Below are 17,652 nucleotides of genomic sequence, written 5' to 3'. Positions count from 1 at the left end.
GAGAAGAATCCAGAGTCCTGTAAGTTGGCAAAAGTCCCGTCAACTGAGACCAATCTCTGTCATTGCTATGGTCCCATGCCAGTGATTTTAACCTTACAGGGAAAACCAAGGGCACATCTGTAGCTACATTTATTTACAGGAAAATACATAGGACTCCTGTGTTCATAACATAGCATCTCTTCCTCATGTGTTCAGTGATGCTCTTAAAATCCAGGCATGGAACAACACTGTCCCATTTGGACTGTATCATTAGAGCTGACAGATGAGTATGAAGGGTAAGAAAAGCTATGGGCAGGGGCAGATTATGAATGGGGCAGCAGAACCCCATATGTGCATGCTTACAGCTACATCATGTACATATAGCAAAGGAACTGATACTTTGTTAGGTGGTTTAAGACATTATTGGATTAGATAGCAGACAAGCAATGAATAAGACATTTTAAGAGATTTAGGTGTAATCACACCCAGCTGAAAGTCCCTTGAAATTAGACAGCCAAGAGCAGTATTTTCAATTTTTTCTTGAAGGCTTACTTCACGATCAGGGTTTTCTTCATGAAAAGACAATCGTAATTAGTGTGTCAGTTTAGCAAAACAATTAAGCATACTAAACCAATGTACCTAAATGATTTATTTATTTAGGGTAAGGCTCACTTATATGCATGACCGCTTACTCTGATTTTTTTTCCTTTTTTTTCTTTTGGATTTTGGTGCAACGCATGGTTGCAAATTGTTTTACACATTTCTGTTCTCTAGATTCTTGACCACATGTGACTATGCAGCAAGTTCTGTTGAGAAAGTTCACACTTTTATGTCTTACCACTTTCTAAGCATTAGTGACTTTTTTTTTCTTCTCTAAAAATTAAATCATTCAACTAAATGCTGCAAATATTCTCCATTTCACATCGATTTAGGTAAACACTGCAAGAACGGCATAGCTGAAGAGCTGGATAGAGTAGGCAAGGATGCTTTTTTTTATTCCCCAAGGAATGCCATAATTAATTATATATCGGGGGTCTGATTTCCTAAATGGCTAAATTCAGAAAATACTGGGATTTCAGTCGTCTTTGTATCTGACCACAGTCTGAAGTTGGATGAGATCCCAGAGGCAACAAACACTTCTACTGCATTGACCACCCAACCTCCTAAAATGCTCCATTAAAGGCCAACGCTTATTATTTATCCAATGCTCATTCTTTGTGTAGCCTACAATTTTCACTGTGGTAAAGCATGACAGGTTTATCACAAATAAACAAATATTTTGTGTATTACTTTGTTTATTGATTTTTTTAAATTTATTTATTGGGGGAATGCAGGTTTGGTCCTCCTTCTCTTTCATGATCATCGCAACACTTAATATAAGGCATATTTCCCCACTATTGATTATGTAACAGGCAATGCTGATATAATTCTTCTCATAATGTAATTCAGTACTCACATGTGACAACATCTTGCAAATACCTGTGAGAAATTCTATAAGCCTGTCTGTTACTATACAGATTCTTTCACTTAAGCGAGGAGGAAGAGTTTTAGATTTTGACCATAATGACTGAATAAACAAATGGTTTGGAAAGTGAAGTTCATAGTTATCCTATTGAGAATTACACATATAAAAACACATTTCTGTGTGGTACATGGATTTGTGGAGAATGAGAGTCCATTCTTATTTTAAAGAAGTGCTCTAGAAGTACCTGAAGCTGAAAAGCCCAAGTTTGAATATTAACAACAATGCCTCAGGTTAAGATGAATATTTATTGCAAACTTCTTTTGAGAAACAGGAACAGTCTAAGCCATGTCTCGCAGATTTATTTTTTTTTACCACAGCATAGCAGGAAAATACTAAATATTTTAAGGTATTTCAGTAGGTAATATGAGTATTTTTGCTATGCAAAAAATATTTTGAGAGATAAAGATTCTTGTTTTCAAAAGGAAATGGAAGCTAGTTGCCTGAAAGAAACTTGTACTTATAAACTTTTACTGTTATAAGGGAAAATGAAGGTAGTTGTAAGGGGGAAAATGGCCAATTGCTCTTAACTTCTGCATCATTAACACTTGTGCTGTGTGGAAGAAAGAATAAATAAGGTTTTGTTCTGAAGAAGCTACTTATGAGCTGGCAATAACAGCTACTGCCTCAGGCTCCTGAAGAAAAAAGCTTTCAAGTGCCAAACTCAGCTGAGGTTGTTGTATTAAAGAGACGGTGAGTAGAAGGTACTTCACAGGCAGAAACAGGCTTGCTCTGCCCCTACTTAGCTAGATGACTAAAAAAAATCTGAACGTTTTTAATACAATGCTGAACTAACTTAAAGCAGCCTTTTGAAAGCCAGGGTACATTAGCCTGGGCCCAGTGTTACCACTGAGGTTCAGCATGTAACTGACTGGGCTCATGTTGCTCAGCTTAGCTTGGAGCACGGGCAGAGCAAGACTCTGCCAACAAAGTCTTAAGCAGACATTTTTTTTAGCCCGAGTGCGGTTTGAACTGCTGCTATGGTTCTGCCTGCAGAGAGATGCAGGAAGTCTATCTCCTCCACAAAGGCCATGCTTACCTCAGCACTTGTGATAGGAAAAATTTAAATGCCCATGTTTTTCTCAGCTTTTTGGATTGAGCTTATCTTTATACCTCAGGAGTGTCCAAGAGTTTGTCGCACATGCAATACTCACAAAAATCAAAGTTCTTTCAGTAATAATTTCACCTTGCTGTGAAGAAACAACAGCTAGTCTGTTCTCATGGACTAGCCAAGACCACCTGGTGAGGGGGAAGATGAAGAGGAGCTCTCTGTATTTCTCTACAGTGACTTTTTAGGAGGAATTATCATTAGCTGCCTTAGAATTCACAGGAATCCACCTCTGTTCTCTTATAGGTCTATATAAAGCTACAGACATTCCCTAACTTTTTTTTTGTCCAATTGGTTAATTGCCAGTTAATACACTGGGCTTTATAGTTCTCAGCAAAAAGCCCTCTCCTTTGAAAAATTAGAAAAGAACTCATTGCCCTACTTAAGACTGTCCATGACTTGGGAAACAGTAAAATCTATAGCATATCAAAACCAGGCAACTGCAAAGGCTTGCACATGTAGAGTTGCTAAAGCTCATTACAACGCAGCATAAATGGAGGTCTAATTAACATAAGAAACTTATCCAAAAGACAATCCCATCAACATACGTGAAAACGAACCTGATGTGTTTGAAATTCAGCCAACTACAAATTAATTCAACATAGATTACATATACAGGGAGAAAGAGACTCCAGCAGAGCAACTGGCGTTGTATTGGTATATATGCCAGAAAGATTCCCTTTTACCCTGTATCTGCTCCCACTCACCAAGATGAATTATATTTGTGCACCATATGTTCAAACAAGAAACGAAGCAATGGTCAACCTCTTATTCTTGATCACTGTAATTTCTTTAGAAATTAATTTGTGTTATGTCTGTTTCCTCTTTTTAGACTGCTGATCCTGGGCAGCTATATTGTGGACTTGTAAAAGACTGAGGAATCTTACTACTAGACCCCTGAACTGTCATTTACAGTCGCTGAGGACCTCGATGCTGGCATCCAGGTTGGTGCCACAGGAGTGTATGTGGCACTATGGGAATACCAGTGTGGCAGCAAGGAAGGATATAAAGATGCCTGAACTGTGTCTAAAATAAGAACAGCCTGAGAAAAGTGCTGTGCTGATGTGGCTATATATTCCAGAATCCAAACTAGTTTTACTGTGAGCGTTGCTCTGTGCTATGGAGCTAACAACAGAGGTAAGAGTAGATAGAAGAGTTGACATACCTTTAAGTCTGCAATCTCTTACCATGCATGTGATAGCCAACCATGTGAAGGATATAAGTTCTGACATAATCCTGTTGAAAGAGACTTCTGTCTGCTGCTCCAAATTCACAATACTATGTTAACTCTTAGGGTTTGTTTCTATGAAGCTTATGTGAAATAAAGTAAGGCATGAATTTACAGAGCTCTAGTTATCCTACAGAATTACTGCCCAGAACTACTTTGACATAAATGCTTACCACATCATAAATGCTCATATGAGCAATTAGTGTAGAAAATTCACACCGTAGCCACTGACAGACTTGTTATGCCAAAGGCTTGCAGAAACATCATTTTAACTGCCAAGTACAGCCAGGTGCAGAGTTCTCAATCACACTAGTTAGAGTACAGTGCAAATACCTGAGCCATATCATTTGAACAAGGAAATCCTGTTCCTACTCAGACTGCTGCTATGTGACTGAGCAGTGGGTATTTGTGTCTTCATGCTGGAGGAAGAACCATTTTTTCCTCTCTTTATTGCTATAGTCTCTAGATCTCAAATTATCTGAAATACTGTCTTAGGTTCATATCGCTCTGCCCTGTAGGTCACAGCAGATGCCAGGGCCAGAATACCCTCTAAAACACTGGCAGATGTTTGTTTGAGTGGACTTTCATGGGTCTGAAGCCTCATTAGTTGTTTTCATGACCTGAATATTAATTTAGCATGGCGATTCTTAGGCTCTGGATCTGAACACTCAGGAATTTCTAATGAATTTCAATCTATGGGTACTAGTTATCGTTATTTAGAATAATATGGATTAATGTAATAAACACCTTTTATGCCAATAAGCATTCTGTTTAAGTATAGCATATGATTAATGAAATCCCTGTAATAAAGCTAAGTATTTTAAGTCAAGATGTCCCAGTAAAAAATAAATTGTTGGGTCAAGTGGCAAATGAAAGATATTCAGGATTGGTAACACCTCATTAAAAACCATTTCAATTGCCCTAAGGCAAGATGTTAATACACAGTAATTGTCTACCCAGAGTGAATCTCTTTCCAGTTACATGAATAATGCAAAGTAACTATTTGAATATGCTCCTTTATATCTTTAGCAGATTCACTCTAATTTCAAAATGAAAGACTAATTTTTTAAATGTTTTATGCTACTATCACAAGTTCACAAATAGGAGAAAAGGATAAAAACACCCTCCTCTTTAACGGCAAACTTCACTTGCAGAAAACAAAGTATGAAAATAATTTAGTTAGGATATCTGTGAATCCTAAGGAATTAGTACTGCTGCTACATCTGCATTCATCTTCTTACTCCAATAAAACTGTAAACAAATAATAGGACACCAGTAATAGTAATTTAAACAGTGTGAGTGATGTCTATCGCTGTACCACAGAGAATTACAAAATGTTTTCCAATTGCCTATGTAAAGTTTTGTGTGTGTTCAGCATTTTAACAAAGAATATTGGTAAGTAGTGGAACAAAAGTAGCTTTTAATGTAGGTTAGCTCAAATTCTGATATATCTCAAGTACCCTCACAATCAGAAGACAATCTCCATCTTCAGTCTGCCTGCAGAAAAAGAATTCATGCAGCGTTATCCTTAACAATAACTAAATGATGATCATGTTGCTTTCTTATTCTGCTATATAGTGCATTCAGTCCTCTATTAAATGTCGATTGGCTCAATCCTACAAGCATTCTGTTCTCTAGTGTGTCCATCCCAATCCCAGGGAGCAAAATAGCTCCAGAGGCTGAACCTGACGCTTCCTGAAGGAACTAATAAGAGTATAAAAAAGATGCTGGATTCCTTAGGAAAAAAAAAGCAACTTCCCAAGGTGGGCTTGACTTCGTTGCATCAGGATTCCAGAACAGTGAAGGAATGAACAGGAAGAAAAAACAGCCGATTGCTGTATCAGAGTGAGAAACCTACTGAATAGTAACTGAGGTTCCCAACAATGACAACATACATATGCTCAAAAAAACAGTAGAATTTTCCAGTTAGAGATAATATGCAAAACTTGGGATATCTACAACACATTGCAGTATGTGATAATGCTTCTAATACACAGCACGCTGGGCATACTTGTAATATCAAAGAAAACAGTATGACTTTCTTAATGAAGTGGTTTTGTTTAGATTTAAGTAAGTGTATTTATTATGATGCATTGTGTTAATTTTATTGTGATTCTCAGCCTTTCATTCTTTAAAAATTAGTAATGGAGTTTTGCTGACATCTGCAAAAAAATGTAACACCATGCAGACAAAAGACATATAAAACACAGCACCAAAATATAACCTCAGAGGTGCAACTGGATTCAGATTTGCAAATAGAGCAGAACAGTTAAAAGAAAATTAAACTAAGCCAGACAAGATGTAATGTTTCACCATAACGACATATTCTGAAGGAGCAAATCTTGTGACAGATTTATCCATCTCAATATTTTGATCATACATTTCAGACTTGGAATGGCTGGAAAAATGAAGTTTGCATTTCTGCTTGGATTACTATTTTATAAACTATTACCCAATTTTTTTAAAAGCTTGAGTTCTTGACACTATTTCCTAAAACTGATACGTCACAAGTTATTCTATGAAAGTTATGTCTTGATATGTGCTTAACATTGAACTAAGTAGTTGACAGCCTGGGCCAAAAAAATTTGTATCTTTGTTATCTAAAATAATTTTTACAAAAATACTTTTGGCTGCAACCACGTGATCAATAATACACAATTTGTGTAATCTAATGCTGACTGTAAATTGAAAACAAGACTTAATATAGTGCTCCAGAACATTACTGTCATATATGAAGAACTTATTTATTATTCATGCCTAGTAGTTAGTCAATATTATGGTTTCTTGTGTGTCCGCTCTACTGTAAATAGCTCAAAGACATGATCTCTGTTTTGCAATCTAGAATAAATATTCTGTTTCAGTTGAACAAGAACATGTTACCACTGGACTGAGTTAAGCTTGTCATTCCTCAAAGCAGCCTACTCTTCAGAATTAAGTAAAATTTCCTGTTAATTTCTGGTAGTCTATCCTATAAGGTTTATATTAATTAGCATACAAATATAATTTAAGTAACTTTAAATTGTCTAAGTGAAGAACCTTTTATGCTCAGGAAAGACAATTTCCTCTAGTAACTACATAATCCTATTGCCTTGTATGGGTCCTACAATAACAAGCCACACAGGGCATGAATCCCTAGTGTGGTAAGTGGAGAAATTAAATCTCTGTTGTGTTAGTGAACAAGCTGCTCTTTTAATTAGAATTCTTAAGCTCTATATTTCACCATCTATATTCTGAACTTACGAGCTAGTCAAATCAGGATAGGAAAAATAATAGGAGAAGACACCATGAAGTTAAGAGTAATAAGACTGATCCACCAACTGAGAATCCACCAAAATGATGGCTTAAGGACAGTACCAAAGGACAGCAAAGAATGAGGGAGAAATATGCAGCCAAAGAGGACACTTGCCTCATCTTTAATGTGTCGATTCTCGACTTTTTAGTTTAAGCTAGATGTGTCAGGATGCTGCTTTACATAATTGAAGTTTTTGATCTGTGCTTTCTGCTTTGTGATGTAGTGCTGATCTATAAGGGATAACAAGGGAACACAAAGCTCAACTAGTAGATTCTTTGGTGTCACAGATCACAGCATCAATCTGCTGCTGAAGTTACTGCTTCCAAAACAGACAAACAATGAAACACAATTCCATGTTTTATTGTGCAAAGGTCCTCCCTACTATTTATTTTCCTTGTCTTACTGGACAGCCACCTATAATTGAAGGTTTCCAAGCAGAAGCTAAAAGAAATAGGAAGTTGCTACTGTTCCTTACTTTTCTATGTGAGTGGCATTTGTATGTCTCAGTCACCAATAATGTTTTCAGTCTTGAAAGCTTTCATCAAACTATTGTCTCTAATGTGTTTAAATTACACTATTAAAGTTAGTCGGAACTTTTCTCTTAAAAAAAGCCCAGTACAAATCAATGTCTAGTTAAAGTACTTTCTTGACAATTATCGACTTGATTAAACTTCCTGAAAAATGTAATAAATTAACATAATTTGCAGGACTCTGTTCAAAAGATTTGATTTTTTCCCCAAAATATAACAACATTTAGTTTTCATATTACTGTAATTTTTATGACAAGTAATAGTGATGTAAACGTGACTAAAGCTGTAATTGGGAAATTCCCTGACGGCCCAAACAGGCAATGTGTGCCTTAGTAACAGTAGAGAAAACGATCTGGGTTTGCACAGATTTTTTCAAAATGTAGATATCAATGCTAGAAACAGGTATCAAGTAAGTGCCATGCAGTCTGAAGCCCTCTGAAGAAACCAGGAGCAGTTGTGCACTCTCTGCTATTGATGTGTTTCAGCCTTGATTTGAAAGGACTGTTTTTCAGACAAGCAAGGATAGTTCATGCCTACCATACCACTGGCCTTCCCTGCTGAGAATACCAACAAGAATGTCTCATCTCCATGTGATATTTAATCTAGACTGTAAGCCCCTCAGGGGCAGAGATCACATCTACTTGTCTGTAAAACCTAATGTGCACATATGGCAAAGAACAAATAGTAAAAAGGATCACAGGCAACATGTGATGCTAAGTTTTGTTTACCTTTCCAACATGAGAATATATTTATGCCACAATTACTTTCCAGAATACTTAAGCCTGATAAAGCCTGTGCAGCTCTAGTCAAAATGCACACAAGGGTGATGTGACACCATTCGGTGCAGTAACATGAAGTTTTATCATCAGCCTTTTTGAACCAAAAGTGTTCTGTTAATAGTGTTTGATGTTTAAAGGCCAGTTAGGAAGACTGAATCCTTTGTTTTATTCTAATGTATATCTGATGTGACAGCTGCCACCTGATTTAAGGAGAACTGGAGAAACTCCAAAAATGGCAACAGAATTTAAAGTAAGGAATGGCACAAGTTTTCAGTTTTTCAAATTTTTTTCCTATTTCTTTCCCCAGTCAAGAAGTAGCATATAGTAGCTGCACACTGTCAGCAATGCACTACTGAGAATTGTTAATCTGTGAATAGGGATCTGGAAAGAATGATGTTACTCAGCAGTGTGCTAATCACCTGACCATGGCAGTTAAAAATGTCTTCAACACAACAAAAACATTCATTGCTAGCAGGCTATGGCAGGGTGGGTTTGACTATTCTGTTTCCAACTGAAGGTTGTGCCAGAAAAAGCTAGCATTACATCTTAAAAGTAATTTAAACAAGCAGCCTGCTTTAGCCAACATGACAATAATCTGAAATAATGCAGGTGAAAAGCTAAAAATTGCCTTCCAAACACAAACACCCTCTGTTGAAATCATAAAGTATGCACATGATCATTGGGGTAGAGCAGGGAGCCAGCTTTCTGCCAAAGCTGGCATAGTAACAGAACATTATTTGGATTCAAAAACTATGTTAGATAGGACAACAACATTGTCTTTATGACTCATTTTTGTCAGACTGGATTCAAAACTTATACCAACAAATTTGACATTTCATACTGCTCTGCAGAAAGCAAGTAAAACGAGTCCATGTTTTAAAACAGCAGGGAAGCTTCCAGTGCTACAATTAACTGGTAACATATGCCACTGCTGCCAAGAGGATTTTTAATCTCTTTAAACATTAATGTAGCATTTTTGCTTCTGTCGCAATAAGGCAGCCATCTGTGTTTGAACCTGCTGGGAAACTAGGGATATGTTTACAGAGAGAGAAATAGAGAGAGGCAGAGAGGGAGGTAGACATCCATGTTTTAAGACCCAGCATCAAAAATAACAATTCAAACCTTTTAAATAGTATTATTAAGGTGTCATATAGCAGTAGGAAGATTGTTAAAATGCTCAGACTGCTCAATTTAAAACTGTACAAAAAAGTAACGCCCAACCCAGCATATATCCTTATTTAATAAACTTGTTTTTCTGCATAACGGAATAGTTAATAAAGGATTTCATTACAGACTTTTTTCCAGGAAAGCCCCGGTTCTATGACTTTGAAACAAACTTCTTATATAATATTGAGCAACAGTAAAAAGCTAAGAGTTCTGTAAATCCTTTCAGCATGAGCCTCCAGTTCTGCATTTCTGTAAGCACTGTATTCTAACTTCAGGACTTATTTGAGTGGAGTACATCTTTCAAAGTGAATTCAACTTTTATAAAACATGGGGCACTAAAAATTCTGTACCCCAAAACATATGTCCCGGATTTACCTCTACCATCTGAGGCTATTCTGATAAAATGTCACATCATCTGCTCATCTTCTTCCTATCCAAAGCTCAGTTGACCTTCCTTCTAGTCCTTCTCACTCCACACTGGTATTAACTAATGCTCTGCTCTGGGCTTTAGCCTGGTTTCACAAATGCTATGTGGTAATCATGTCTGTCTGTCTATCTTTTCCCCTCCTCCAGGTTCTGATAGGGTTGAAGCCAGTGGCCAATTTTAACTAAATATAAGCTGCTTCAGAGAGAATTATTACTGTAGAATTGTCATGAAATGGAGAGAAAAAGAAAGCCAAAATTCCCCACAGGAGGAAGATCTTCAATCAGAAATAACCAGGCAATCGAGGCACATAAGAGCTCAGAAACAAGCACAGTCCCACAGAGTCCTGCTCTGCTGTTTAAGGAAAATGGTTAGGGGGATATTCTGGACCAGGGAGGACTGAGAAAGAAGAGAAACTGAAGTGCTGGGGGGGTTATAGCAAGGAAGACAGCACTGGGACAAAACCACATGAAGCAGGCTCTCCAGCCATGTTTTTAATTTAATTATTTTTTATTAGGAACTAATGTCCTCTGAGAACCAGATACAGAAATGCAAGCTCACCGCTACTCCCTACGAACATATAAAAGGCTATAGATTCACCCATCTTGGAAAAATATCAGCCCTGCTTTTTTTCTATCTATACTCCCTGGGATGACAGTCTTCAAAATGTGAACAAGTCTCAGGAAAAGAAAAACTGTAAGGGATTTGTCCTAAGCAGCATGCACTTCACTCAAAACCATGTCTTAAAAACCCATAACCATTGATCCCCCTTGCTTCTGTGGAAGATCCCAAAGCAGCTTCACAGCTGCTCAGATGACTGCTGCTGGCTCTAGAGCCAATGTACCCTCAACAGCACAAGGCAGCTGGATCCCACCAGGGCCAGCTACCCCACTGAGCAACACATGGGACAAGCAGCCACAAAAATAAGTAGTTGCAATGGCATGAAAAACATCCCAAACCAAGGATGGATTTCTGATAAAATGCCAGCCCTGACACAGATTACTGTAGTCTTTATGAATCCACACGGTTAACATTTTTAATTTGGTGGACTGAATTGTTATGTGCTGACATCCAACATCTTTTGATGAAGCTGCAGGTGCTCAGCAGTTTTAAAAGTGTAGCCACACATATTCAGGCCCATTTGTTTTTCCTGGCTACAGCAATTCAGGTGGGAGATTTCAGAGAACTTAAGTATGCTTTTTGCTGCTGGGTTATTGCTGGTTGCTGTGGATATACTGACTAATGGATGGAAAGGGGATACAGGAGTGGTCTATTGTGTTATTAAGAAATGTCAAGTAGGAGTTAAACCCCCTTTTAGATGGATATGTGCATAGGTTGCAATACATCAGCATGGATTTAGACACAACTGTATAAACCCTGGAGTGATATTTTTGGCTACAGCTCCTAATGTAGTTTAAATGTAAGATAGCAATAAATAATAGTTATTTCTCACACAGACAATTAAGTACCTAATATTTATAAAATACCATGTAACACACAGACCTCTCAAGTCTGGGAAAAATCTTATACTGACTTTTTTTTGGTGATTTATTACATCCTATATATTTCCTATTACATCTCATTACCTAATGAAAGAAAACCTATATGAAAAGAATGACTCCCTTTCTTGTAATACTTGTTTCACGTTTATCTCTTTTTGTTTAAAACTAGCCTATTCTGAGCCCCTTCTTAGGTTTTCTGAACTTGGAATTGGTATGTACTAGCTTGTAACTTTATTATCTGCTAAACTCCACCACTAAAAGGTAAGTGTAATGCTATGACTAACTAGTTCACCCTCCAACAGTTAAGGTCTTTCTAAAATTGTGAGATGCTGAATTTCGAATCACTAAATATGCACTTAAGCATTTAAGAGGTCCCTACGTTTTTTGCCACTATACTTTAAAAAATATTTCATAGCAAACCAATTCTCTGAGAACGATCTAAGGTAATCCTGGCAGAAAAAAATAATAGCAAGACTAGTGAGAGAAACTGAAAAGGACAGCAAAATTTCTGACAATGACAGTATTTATAAGCCACCTTATATATGTAATTTCTCTAAATGACTCATCACTGCCCTTTTTAAACTGTTTTGTCTACCTGTTTTTTAAGAGTTGGTGTTCCAGCTAGATTTTGGCTTTGAAATGACGTACTGTGATTGCCTTGGGGATTATTTTCTGCAAAATATTTGAGATAAATAATTTTTGTACTGAAGCAGAATTTTTATTATTTTTGTTTCAGGAACTCCTGCAGAAATGTAACTTTCCATGGTCTCTCTGGACAGAATCTTCCTGCATTACTGCTCAGTGGCAAAGAAAGGATGCTGATCCTGCTCATGCTTGTGCATATATTCGCTTCCTAAAAACATGGAGAGTTTGATCAAGCTATTCATATGCTCAAAGCTACCTATACATGTATATTTTCCACACATGAACTGAAGGGTATTCTGTTAGTTACCTAGCTCTTAAAAAAATGCTTTTACTAGATATTTGATTCACTGAACACCTATGAGTGGTAGGTAATACCAAAAGAATCTTTAATTTTTCTGATGGATTAATTAAGGACCAAAAAATATAACTTAGAGAAAAATATTGATAATAAAAAGCCCAGTATGAAATCTGCTGATAAAATAGTTGCTAAAACCTATTTGTCTTCAGTAGTGTTCAAGGAAATACCAACATTCACTCCACTGCAAAAAAAAATCCCCAACAAACTAATAATATTCTGTAATTAATAGAGGCAGTCCAGAGAGGCTGTTATTTTAGCACAGAAAGCAATCAGGCTGGTCAGGTATGATTTGCTCATGTTCAACCCATACTGATTTTCCCCAGTCACCCTTCCTGTCTTGTACCCAAAAATGGTTTCCATGAAGACTTTCTTCATAGTCTTCTTCAGGCCTGAGGTTAGATTGTCCAGGCCAATAGATCTCCACATCCTCCTTGGCTTCAAGAATGACACAGCAATCCCATTTGTGAGGGTTACAGCCAGACTCGAATATTAAAATAATTTCTGATGGCAGGAAGAAAAGATCTCTGCCAGGTGCTGGTGAAGGCTGTCAAATATAAAGCAACACAATGGCTGGCAGTGTAGTAAACTTGCTTAAATTATTTTTTTTCTTTCTGAATTTTTCAGCCTTGACTAAACTGACCTCCCTTTGATTTGGAATGTCAAAAGAAATGTTAAATAAATCAGCATGTCACCTTTGTAAAGATGTAAAAATAAATTAAAACTTGAAAATTTGGTCTCAACAAGTTGCTAATAAGTTGCTGTTCTTTCACAGAATAGAATATTACAGGTGTTCACAACTACCCTCCCTGAAGGCCAATCTCAGTTTCATGCTTTTATCTCAACTAATCTAAGTTATTTGATAATTTGTCAAACCGAGCGAGTCAGTTTTCAACAGTCTACTTTATCAACTGTTAAATATACCTCTGAATATCTTAGTTTGTCAAGTACACCAGCTTTCTTATTATTGCTTATAAGGATAACTAAGAATATGTCTATTGGCACACGCGTTTTCCTTTTTCAGTTCTACTTTTGCCTTGTCCCAGTCAACATTTAAGCTTCCTGGATGTAAATCAAGGCAGGTCAAACAGCCCAGCCAGTTTTTATTGTAATAATAAATCAGAAACAGAATCAAGATTTTCAAAAACAATTACCTACGGAATTAACCACCTCTGGTTAATTTTCTTTAAAATCTTCATTCCACTTGCTGAGATAAACCCTACCAGACAGCTCTCACATGAGATGGAATGAGGCTTACTTCTTCACTTAAACAGGCTTCTACATTCAAGCAGACAAGACGATTGAGGAGGACAACAATGTGTAATGGGCGTATGTATTTTCAAACACAATCATGAGCATAACTAACAGCGTGAATATAACAACACGATTCAAGATACAGTTCCTATTAAATTTTTATGCCAGAACTCTGTCAGACTTGAATGAGTGCAAGACAAAATCATTATTCTGCTCCTTATTCCACTACTGGAAATCTAAACTCCAGCACTACAGCTCTCAGGCACATTCATTGTCTTTATATTAGCACTGCAGTGGTTGGTTTTGTTTTTTTCTTTCTTTATTTTTTTTAAAAAAATTCTTGGTCAACGCTGCTTTTCAAAAACTCGTATTGTTGGCTGAAATACAAACTACTGATCTTCTGACTGGAAGTTTACTAGTGCTACTTCACAGAACAGAACACATAATCTTATCTCACGACACTTATCAACTGCTACAAATATCACGTTCAAAATCCTATCATGACCAAATTCAAAGTCCATTTCTTCTGTTGTCAGTTCTCTACCATTGTCGGAGTTTTCCTTACACATAAATCAAACTGATTTTCCCTCTCTCTCTGGATCAATTTCCTTCCACAATAAAAATCAATTCTCAGTTACTTTGTCCTCCACAGTCAAAGTCAATTCCCCTCACGCTGACATACATATTCAAATATCTCCCTCTGTAACTCAACAGTACTTAGTGCATGCACCATCAGCATCAATTCAACCCACAATCAAGTCTTTATGAATTGATTTGGTTTACCCACAGACAAACAAAATTAATCCCCACTCACACTTGCTGGATCAAATTCCTCATCCCAGCTGAAATCTGTTTCCCCTCACCGACCATCCTGTTCCTCCCTTGACCACACAGAAATGCATTTCTACCCTGACTTGTGCCCTTCAGAAGCTCTGGTCTCCTCTGACTGGCACATCCCTCTCAAGTTTTTATTCCAGCTTTTTCCTTTCTTATTCTTTGTTCCCAACCGGTAGAAGGCCCAGAATACACATTCCATTCTCCTCTTCCTTTACTTTACACCTCTGCCTGGGTTCTCTTACATGGTATTCCTTCTTAATTCAGTGCTCCCTAATTTTCATACATCTATTTTTCTTCAATGTGGCTTCTTCATCCCTTTGTAAAACTACACTAGTCCTCCCTTCTCCTTAAAACATTTAGTCTCATTTCACAGGGTGTAGATCTTACCATGTTGACTCCAGTAAGTGGCTGAAGCCTGGACTAAAGGCTAAGGCATTAGGGGCCTCTTCTTGACATGTAGGAAAAATAACAATCCATTCCTCTTAAAAAATTATTTCAGCAACAGAACCCAATAGCACTATCATGCCTACACATGAGACAGTCCAGCTCTGACAGGTGGAGCAAGAGTATCTACATTTCACTTCTAAAGAATTGCATAAGGCCTACTTTAGGTGACGATTTGGGAAGATATTTTCAGCTTTAGAAGACCCCTGAATAATCTTTAAAACCCATTAAGTGCCTTTTAATTTCCTCTTGGAAACAGGACATGGTAGGCTTAGGAAGAAAACTTTTGAATTTATATATTATAAAGAAAATGTACAAACTGTGTTCATAGTGTTATGTTTTTAGTACTGATTACTAGTATCTTGGCAAGTAATTCCAAAACTTAAGTGGTGACAGAACAAAACTAAAAAGGATATGTCATAGACTTATAGTCACACAGAGTTTGAAGCCTATTCACATACAGGAATTAATTTAATTTAGAACTGTAGGATGTTCTTAATACCTGTCATATTTTCCTTTCAAAAAATATAACAGTCTACTAAGTTTAGTTAAATATAAGTTGAAATACTTCATTGGATCAAGGAATTAATTCTACCTGCACCCTTTTATTTATTCACTCACTTTGCTCAAGGTGCTAGTACTTTCTTATATACTGATCTTTTGAGATTTCAATACATAGTTCTTGGAAACATACCCAGTTGGTGTAAATTGTCACAACTCCATTAACTATCTTCTCTGAACATCTCAGACCAAGTCCTTCCCTCTAACAAATACTTGTGGGATGTCATTTTTTAAAAAATGTTTTACAGATGGACTCTGAAGAAAACCCACCCACTCATCATATGTCTCTCATGGTGTTTTTATACCTTTTTGTGGATTTACTTCCAGTCTTCTCTGATTATGTCTTGAGAATAATTGTTTTGTAGCTCAAGAAGAAGGAAAAATTAAAACAAGCAAATAATATCCAACTAGAGTTTCACCACCATTCAGCTTTTGAGTAAGACTTCAGCTGGGGGTAGATAGATATGATAGAAAAGTACATACAGAAAAAAAAATAGATCAATATTCAAGTTTTGGTGTGGAAATAATAGATGTCATAACCAGAATATTTAAAAGAAATTAATATGGTCTGATGACATTCACCTTGAACTTTATCTCAACGCATAAAAATGGAAGACCTGCAACTGCAGTGGCTAGACTGTGTTAATGTGCTAATAATGTGCTTCAGATTTTTTTGACAAACCCATAATGATACCGATCGCAGAATTACGCTTGTATCTCAGTCAGTTCCACAATACTAGTCTATTTGATACATAACTTCAGAAGACTTTGCTTTTTCTACTAGAAAAAGCAAAGGGCTTTCAGCTTTATTTTTTTTCCCTAAAATAAAATTTACACCATTTTAGGAGAAAGTAATTTTATTCATTCATGATTATCTTTAGCTACTGCCTCTACCAGCATTTAAAAATTGTAATGATATTTATGTGTTCTGTTTATAATTAAACTCAGTGCAAAAAAGGGAAAAGCTTTCAACAATCATCGTAAGTGCAAACAACAAAACAAAACAGTTATTTTGTTGGCATAAAGCAAGTAATGGCTGACTGCTTTCCTGGAAACCTACTGTATGAGGGTTCCAGTTCCATCCTCTTTATAAATGTGTTAGTACCTATTGTTTCAGCACCAGGTGCACATGTTTGTCTACAAATTATTTTCCTTCTGAAGGCCAAAGAACAAAAGCCAAAAAACCCTAAATTGGAAAACAACCTCATCCTAGCTCATATACAGGAAATCCAACACTGTCAGCTATATCATTCCAAAAAACCTGAAGACAACGCCAGGGAACTGCTATATGTGCACTATAGAGAGAAAAAGGACGGTATTTACTCATGAAAACTCATACAGTCTCACTGAGAGATTAGGGAATGAACTGTTCTTTCCCTTTACCTCAAGCCAGTATGAGTCTTATGAGTCACACTGCCAAAAGATGCAAAGGACACAGAAGTAAGGGACTAATTTCTGACAACAGATTCACCTGGAAAAACTCCTGCAAAGCTTAGCGTGACCCTGCAGCTGCTGGCACTAATGGGGACATTCTCATTGCACCAAGAGGCCTCACAAAAGCTGTGTAGCCCCCAACATGTTCTCAGCCAGTCTCTCATTCACATAATAACCAGTAGTAAGGCATCTTCTGCAATTTCAGAATGTGTTACTATACTTTAATTTGAGATACATCTGGTTACACATTTTATTCTTGAGTACCAAATTTAATGTTGTCTTTGAATTCAGTAAGTTTGACCTAATTATTTAGCAATAAGATAAATATCTGAAGTTTATTTTATCATTCATTTTATCTCTCTTGCTGTACAGTCAGAACAATGAAATTCTTAGGTTAAATGACTGAAAAAGTGCTCAAAATGTAAAGTTACATGAGGGTTTGTTTTTGTAATTTTTCTTCTGCTCTAAAGACTCGGTTAAGAGACTGCACAGCTGAAGTGTGGTATCCATGTAAAAAAGGATCAGATTCATAAGAATGGCACTAAAAAAAGTGAAAATACTTTAAATTTTATAGTAATATTTACAATTACC

Source organism: Leptosomus discolor, chromosome 9 (genome assembly GCF_034619465.1).
Source record: "Leptosomus discolor isolate bLepDis1 chromosome 9, bLepDis1.hap2, whole genome shotgun sequence".
Classification (NCBI taxonomy): Eukaryota; Metazoa; Chordata; class Aves; order Leptosomiformes; family Leptosomidae; genus Leptosomus; species Leptosomus discolor.
This window is presented reverse-complemented; position numbering follows the sequence as displayed.